We start from the raw sequence: 9,240 nt of genomic DNA, 5'->3' as shown, positions 1-9,240 counted from the left end.
AGCATTGCTGACTTTTCTCCACCCTGGAAATAACCATTAAACTGTACTCTCTGCTTCCATCCCTCAACCAGATTTCCAACCCAGAATAGGGCATTTACTCAAATTCCATGGTAACTTTCTTGTAATAGCTTTTAGTGAGGAACCTGCACAAATGCTTTCTGAAAATACAAGTATGTTCCCTGGCCTGTCTTTGTTCACATGCTTCCTGTCTCACAAACCTGCTGGAAGTCTGTGACGGTGTCACTATCTCCCTTCACAGAAACTATGCTGGAGCTTTCCCAAGACATTATGTTTATCCATGTGTCCAGTGACCTTACTCTTTTATGGTATTGGCCTTTCAGTGCAAATAGGAGTAGGAACAACTGTCAAGGTAACATCACCACCAGAAGATTCACTAAACATTTTTACTGAGTGTCCTTCCTCATTACAGTAACCCTGAAGCATTTGCACGTATGAATCTCTCTGTATGTTTTGCCTTTAGGTTCCTCCATTTTTTTCACTCATACACTTGAACCAAAGAAGTATATAAAGACATACCAACTTTTAGGATATGTCAAAACAGAACAGACAAACATTCTAACTTTACCAGTCATACTTTTATTTAAGTAAGAGCTCTAAGATACACCTCACAGGACTGAACAGACAGGGAGCTCAGGAAGAAAGCTGACAGGTGAGAAGTGACATAGACTTTCAAACCACCGCAGCATCCCACTGTGGGATGAAGAAAGGTTGGAAGGAAGCTTGGGTCCTAGAATGACTCGACGCTGTAGACCTCAGCAATCCCTACTGATTCACTACAGTGAAATATTAAAATTGCCTAACAAAATCCTATAGTCCCAGGCAGAACAAGGGAAGGAATAGATTGGATGGAGCAAAATCTTTTTTCTTTTTTTTTTTTTTCCTCCTCCACCCCCCCACCACACCCCGAGAAGCAGATATTTTAGCTTAACCATATTATAAAACTCTGTCCTGGCTAGCAAGCTCAGTCAGCTCACAGGAGGGTGAACTAACACCAGGAAGGAGGGAGGGACTACACAGCAGAGACCAAGAACACCTGCTTTTGATAGCAGTAAGTTGTGGATTGTTTTATCAATTTCTCTACCAATAGATTAACATTATGCTACTTAAGAGTAACTGTTGAGTAAATCCCTCCATAGAGTCATCACCAGAGCCTGATGAAGGACCGGCACAAATAACAAAGAATTTGATGGAAGCCAACTGATGTGGTTTTTATTTGAATGCAACCTACAAATTACATTTCTAACATTACATGAATTACCCAAGAGAAATCAAACCCACCTAACTGAATCCTAAAGTAGCTTTTGTTTCCTTTTATATATGGTTTGGGCAAAATGAAGGCAAACAGAAAAGTAAAAATTGAAAAAGTTTAAGAAATAGAAGGGCACATTTTTTCCTTTTTTTTCCACCACGCTTATCTAAATTCCCTTTCTTAATGTAGCAGGTTTCTGAAAAGGATACTTTTGTTTCCAGCATAGGTATAATGACCTTTCCTTTCCGCTTGTTTCTCTTATGACTCTTGAACAATTGCATCAAAAATATTTTGCTAGAAAAACAATTCAAATTAAACACGTGTCATTTATACACTGAGCCCTTCACACTGAAAGTGGTTTTGTCATGTAGGAGGGAGAGTTAGTGCCTGCATACACCTTCGACTTGCAGGTGTAGCAATTTGTCTCATAGAAAGAAAAAATAGTTCATTTATTAGCGTTGGCTCTTCAACTAAATGGCTGACATTATTATGAACATGAGTTAACTTCACAACTAATTTTAGTATCTCATATGTCTCTTAAGTAATTTGCAACGAAGCCACATGGAAACAGTGACTTAAGATGACTGGAATTTTTAGACTCCTACTGTCTCTGTAAGTGCTGTTTCCAACACTGTCTCCTTGTAAACAAAAATCAAACAGCTGAATAAGACAGCGATGCTCAGAAGCCACTAGAGCTTTAATACATGTGCAATATTATTTCTAAAGTTTAGTAAGTACTGCTTTAATCTTAGTGCTAACAAGTCTGACTCCACCAAAAATACCTATCTGTGTCTGTCTTGTGGTTGTTTTCTAATAAAAAGACAAGAGTCTTTAAGTACTATATGATATTTCACAAAAAAAAATTACTAGAGATGATACTGGGTTACTTTTCAGGGTAAGGACTGCAGGAAGCCTTTCACTCCACCTACTCATCTGCTCTCTTCATGAAATAGTTAACAGCTACAGAGGGACACTAGTAAGATTAAATGACCTACTAAAGTAAGCCTTTCTATTAAAAAAAAAAAAACTATTACTCCCTCCCAAAACGTGCCATCTCAAGTCAGCTGTAGATGTATCTTTATCTCTGACCTCTCTTCTTCAGATAGGATCCTAAAGAGGTCAGTGCATTTTAAGAGACATGTATGAGAAGTGAGCAATAAAATGTTTCAGGTTACAGTAGCCACAGGAGCAAAAAACATCATTTAGATTGTTAATGTTCTGAAACAGAATCTGCCTCTTTACTGCACTCAGGAAATGATGGTGTTTATTTTGCTACCAACCAGTGCATCTTTTACCCTTTAGCTAAACAAATCTAACCATCTTGCTGTCTGCTAGGAGTAAGTTAGGGAGCATTAAGACACAAACCTTTAATGCTTCTAATACCAGTTTGTTGTTGTTTGGTTGGTTTGTTTGTTTGTTTCATTCTAGTATGGCTTAACAGCTGTTTTGTTGCTAAATGTCATGGAATCTCCTTGCTGACCACTGACCACTCCAGCTATTTGCACAGTGTATGCCTACGGCTTAACACTAATATAACCTACGGCAGCCAGAATCTGAAAAGCCACAGGAGTCAGGGAAAAAAAAAAAAAATTGTTCTTCCCTTAGTGCCTTCCTGACAGGTATGACAGTAGAGAATTAGTATTATGGGAGTCTGTACCAGCAGTCTTTCTTTCCCTGGTGGTTAGCGCAGTTTGTCAATGAATTAAATTAGTTTCTCCTCTGAGTTACCTTTAATTGATTCAAATGCTTTCTATCCTTAATTGAGATGGAGGATAAGAGGTGGGAGAGAGAAAGTACATAACCTAAACACTCTTGGCAATGCTGTTAGTATGACAAAATAGGAAAAATATTTAAGAAATTTTTACTGTAAGTTGTATCTTAAAGGTGAGCATCTCAGTCGTTAAACTTCAAGTATTCAAATAAAAGTAATTTCAGCTAACAACTGCATAGTTAAAAGGAACAAGTATTCTACAAAACAGGGGGGATGTTAACATTGCCATAACTGAGCACGTTGCACTAAACTTCTCTAGTATTTCATCATCTCTTTTCTTCTCACTTAAACAGTGACTAGTGTATTAAGCATTAAATACTTAAACATATTCTGCTGTGTAAAATGCTGGCTATTTTTCAGTTGCTCTATCCGATGTTCTTTTTCTTGTGCTCACACTTTTTCCTTTTACTATTCCAGTGTCTGCCCTCTATTTAAAGCTACTTATTTTAATGTCCCATTGAATTTACATCTGCTGAAGGCATTATATTGTCTCCTCCATTTTTATGTAAATTTGAGCTGCTATTTAGATATTCTTGCAGACTAAGCAGTGCCTGGACCTTCACCTTGAGTGTCTCTTCCCAGAAATTCCCCAAGCTCTACTTTGAAACACAAAAAATGTTCAGAATAATTTTTTCTTGGTCTGCTTTCCCCTAATATTTCACAACCTGTAAGCTCAGCTTTGCTGTAGGCCAGCAGTTGCTGTATTTTCTGAAGCACTCTGCCTTAAAACAAAGGTTAAATCTTACAGTTCTTTCAGTTTTGTTTTGCTGTAATGCTTGAGACCTAACTCTCAGAACAGATGCTTTACTGTCAAAAAAAAAAAAAATATACATATCTCTACATATCATGCAGATTTCAGCCAAAAAACATTCAATGAAAGATTTCAAGAACCTCCAAAATAAACTAATGAGGTGTTCCTTTTATTTTCTCCCCACTATTTTTATCTTCAAAAGGGTTCATCCTATACTGGAAAGGAACCAAATAACAATATTTAAATGAAAAACTACTTATATCATAATCAAAAGAAATACTACTCTCTCCATGGCTTAAATATCGCTTACTAGAATCTGTTACATATATCAAAAAATAACTTCTATCTCCTACAACCAGCAGGCCTGTAAGGGTATTTTTTGATAAAAAGTTAGGACTTTATCAAAACTATAATACAGAATTCCTAAGTTAATTCTCAAGTTTAAATTTTAAAACAAAACCCCCCTTTATTTGTGGAAATTAATAAGCCAAAACCTGTTGCCGAATTTTTACGACTGAAACTTCGATCTGATGTATACGTATCAGTATACCTCTTTGCCAAAAAAATATTTCAGAAAACCATTTGGCAAACAATGTTCCTAGTTGGCTGAGTAAACCAGTTGTCTTAATGTTCACCAGAATTTCTCTCTAGACATAGTTAGATTTAAATTCAAAGAATTACGCAAGAGTATTTCCTGTATTTCCTAAATCATCTTGAAGTCTCAGTTTTTCTAACAAGATTTAGCAAAGTACAGAGTGGCAAGATAAACTAAGACCCAAGGTGATTATCCTTTAGAAAGAGGCATGATTAAATATAAGTATCTAACTAGTCCTCTTGAATTCAAACGCGTCTTATTAAACTGTTGTTAGAAGAAGAGTGTTACGAGAAGAAAGAGTACTCTGCTCCGTCAAGTCTGATAACCAGATCAAGGCACAAGATCTAAATGATTGAGCTGTCATTCCATATTAACCCTTAATGGTAAAAGCCAATCGCAAGTGGTACCTGCTGGGTATTTATCTTGATTTTTTTTTTTCCTTGTTTCTACACATGGAGTCTCATCATTCAGTCTATCTTGAATTTGCCTAATCTTTTCTATTAGAAGGCAGAACACAAGCATTTATTGTTTTGCCAACATTTAATTTTTTTGATTAATATTTTTCACACTAGCTACTTTCTTCATGCAGAGTTATTTTGGGAAGTTTTATCTAAAAATGTTTCTAGAAGCAAATTTAAGGGAAATCCTTCCTTACAGAAAAGAACAGTGTAACGTTTTTATTAAAAATACCCAGTGCTTCCTCTTTTATGGAATAGGAACTGGCAATTTGAGAAATCTGAAGAATACTCCTCTTCCTGCTGCCATTATAGCGTACCCAAACAGTGTACCCCTCTCTCTGCAGAGAATATATGTATTCTCTGTAGTTTTCCCTCAGCAAATGGATGCCACTGTGATGCTTTATTCCAGACTTGTAGGAGAGATAAAAGCAGCACATTAGTCTTTTGCAGGAAAGAGGAAATTGATAAAACACAGAAGAAACCACCCTGAATCAAATGGAAAGGGGAAAGAAAGAACAGTATTCGTAGCAGGAAGTGATACAAGACTATGGAACGTTAAGGAATAATGGGAAGCAGGCAAGAAGCAAGATCATATTGGAAAGGAAGATTAGAGGCAGGAAACAGACCGGCAGTCACAGTGGGTAGAAACAAACACTGGAGTGTAACAATGGCAAGGAGGCGCTGGGTAGAGCAAAAAGGCAGGTAGGTCATGTTAGTTGGTAACCACTAGAGCAAGGGTGAGGTGATACAGTTAAACTGATCCAATGCCTGAATGGAGGGGTACCAGTCCCTGCACCACCCACAGCTCCCTGGCCCTGGCTGGACTCTGCCCATCATTGATGCAGGAACACTGTCTCCCTCAGAGGTCAAACAAGAACAAAATCTACTAGGAATGAGGAGGAAGGACAGCACCTAGGCATCCCCATGCACATGAAGGGAGTAGCAGGAGCACCTTTTCTGACAGTAGCTTAGTTTGAGCGTGGTTTACTCATACTTTGAAATTGCACCTAAAGGCACGCTTATCTACAGAACCTTAAATTGGGCCCATGCAGAAGAGATCAGCCTGTTGGTGCAACTACTTACCTTAGTACAAGTACCAGTGATCTCTGCCATGGATCTAAAGCATCAGCTATACTGGTAAACCATGTAGGAATCAGGATGATCCTCCAAAGTGGACAGGGGATTTCTTCCCTTTTTAATTAAGGAAATCAAATGCAAAAACTACTCTGAGAAAATGCTCCACTTGCAAGTTCAAACATTCATGTTACCTAATGTCAGAATCAATTTTTTTTCACAGAACTTTATTCACTTCCCTTATGCATACAAATTGTTACGCTACCTGTAATGTTCAAATCAACTGAAACTTACAAGACCCTTGGAAAAATGAATCAAAATCTGATTATATAAAGTGGAAAATTTTCCTTTCACTCTTCTCTTAGAGAGTTAAAGCCCACATTTCATCAACTAATACAAAGGTTATGGCATGTCAAGGAACACAAGAATAGATAATTTTTCATAATTTGTTACCCATGCAATAACACTACTACACTCTTATATTTTTACTTCTATGATGTTTCCACCAAAATCATAGATGAGTTTTGTATGTTACAGGAAGCGTGATTTGGATGACATACGGTAGAGGTACATGGTAGAGTACTAAGCAAATTTATAAACATATGAAAAAAATGAGGTTATAAAATTCAGACTCCTCTGCAAAGAAAATCCACGATCTGTTAATGCTTCTTTGTAAATATTTTCACTATTACAGTATTCAGCCCCTTGGACACTATTACCCACCTTATCAGCTTCTCCTGCGCATGCTTCTGATGGAACTTCTTTTATCATCTAGTGCAGCCTGAGGGTTCTGGGGGAATTGTTTGTAGCTTTGTCTCAAATAAGTACATCTTCCCATATGGGATCTGTAGCAGCTGTAGTAGTATCATCAGGGAAAGCGTATTTTATTACCCTCAATGAGGTTGAAAAAATGACATTAGGGTATTGTCAGTCGTAACATGTGGCTTATTTAATTAGGTACACAAGTACTGGGCAAATTCCCAAAATGAAATACATCCGAGACAATTACTAGATACACAACATGAAGCACTTGAGAGCTTTGATCTCCAGATACTACCTTCAGAAGGTTCACGTGCAGTACACTCTTATTCTCTCTAAATGGTTAACTTGGGCTTTTCATGATTTAGCTGGTATAGGGAAGCAAATAATTATTATTTTGGGTGGAAAATATTTTTTTCCTTAGGACTAAATAATCAATAGTATTACTATTAGAAAAGAAGTCAACAATCTTGGTTGCAAAATATTTTTAATATTAAAAGTAAGGACTAGCCTTACTACCTTTAGATGATCTCATGAAAACGGGTAGAAGAATAAAGCAGTGTAGCCCTTTGTATTTCCAAAAATACTTGTGTTAGAAATATTCCACCAACCTGCAATAACATTCTCCTTCGTGTATCTTGTGTCTCTACATTTTTCTTGGTAGCAAAGGTCAGTTCTTTATGACATTTCCTGTTTTCCTTCCTGAAAGAACTCCTTACAACAGAAATGACCAGTTCCTTCTGAATTTTTCTTTACTTCAAAATAGCTTTAGAACGTCTCTTTGACTGTGGCTTCCAAAATATGGTACAAAATGCAGGCCCTAGAGCCACAGCAGGGCCGTGTCTAAACAAACATAGGACCAGGCCTGTCTTCCAGGAGAATTCACATATTGTTTTTCCAGCCTGGAATGGAGTGACAAGGTTATGCCACCCTTATTCCTTAGAAGAAGCTACACGCAGATTTCCCAGGTCTGGTAGTGATGCAGGCAATGTCTACATAACCAGTGCAGCACCGTTAAGTGCAAATCAATGCGGAGAAGTATTTGATGCTACAATTGTGGCATTGATACAATACACATTTCAGTAGCTTTTAAAGTGGAAGAGCACTAATCTTACCAAAGCATGGTAAATGGGAAGAATCAGGAGATGCACTTCAAAAGCTCACTTCTGATCTAAATTAAAATGCTACCAAAGATACATCCATACCTTCTAACAAGACAAGGCTATCATTTGGCACAGGAAAGGAGACCATGTTTTGGTCGCAGGGGTAACTGGAAGGAATGCCTGGCATAGATTCTAACAATCACTATTTTCTTTTTACCATTTATAGCAAATAATTTAATTTCAGAGATTTTATAATCTATATAAACTCCAAAATATTCATAATTTATGTGGGTTATCTGAAAGCATAAATGTTGCAGGTATTTAGAATGGACACATCACTTACAGGAGCTATTGTGTATACTAATGAAAATTGGAGAATTACTGTTAAAAGACTGTTTCTTAGGAAAAATGTGGTTTGCTTTGCATAGTACCACAAGATTTGAAAAAAAGAATGTAGTCACATCATGGAAAAAAATATATTCTATTTATGCTGCAGGGAAAAGTTGCAAGCTCATGTAAGTACAATACACATCTAGGAAACTTGGGCAGCTTTTACACTGGGGACAATCCTCATCAGAACTTCATCATCTTGCTAAAATACGTCTTTGTTGTTCTTACACAAAAATCAGAATACCACTTAAAGCAAAATAAATGTTCTGATCCTCAAAACTCTACAGAAGAAAGTATTTTATCCTTAACACAGTGGTCAGAGTAAGTTAATTTAGTACATGGATATACGTAACGAATTACAATATATGTTCTCTCTTGGGGTTACAGACAAAAAAAATGCTTAAATCAATGTGGGCAGGCCTAAAATCTGGGCAAAATATGCCTGCAAAGTTTATTTCATTATTTAAAAAACAAAACAACCATCACACAGTTTTAGGAAGGTAAGCCATACCACAGAAACCAGAGTCAAAATGCGGTGTGGGTACAGCAGAGGGCCCAAACAGGGAGGTGGAAAAGCAAAACAGAGGCAACACACAGAATCACTAAGGTTGGAAAAGACCTGTAAGATCATCAAGTCCAACCATCAACCCAACACCACCATGCCCACTAAACCATGACCCACAATGCCTCGTCCACATGTTCCTTGAACACCTCCAGTGACGGTGACTCCACCACCTCCCTGGACAGCTTATTCCACTCTCTCAGTAAAGAAATTTTTCCTAATATCCAGTCTAAACCTCCCCTGGCGCAACTTGAGGCCATTTCCTCTCTTTCTATTGCTAGTTACATGGGAGAAGAGACCAGCACCCACCTCTCTGCAACCCCCTTTCAGGTAGTTGCAGAGAGCGATGAGGTCTCCCCTCAGCCTCCTCTTCTCCAGACTGAACAACCCCAGCTCCCTCAGCCGCTCCTCATAAGATTTGTGCTCCAGAACACAGGCAAGGCTGCTGACTAGAGCTTCTGCCCTATGTTTCAGTAACTGGGATTTTTTCTTCCACCAAGAATAAAA

The sequence above is a fragment of the Gavia stellata genome, chromosome 1 (genome assembly GCF_030936135.1).
Source record: "Gavia stellata isolate bGavSte3 chromosome 1, bGavSte3.hap2, whole genome shotgun sequence".
In the NCBI taxonomy this organism is placed as follows: domain Eukaryota; kingdom Metazoa; phylum Chordata; class Aves; order Gaviiformes; family Gaviidae; genus Gavia; species Gavia stellata.
This window is presented reverse-complemented; position numbering follows the sequence as displayed.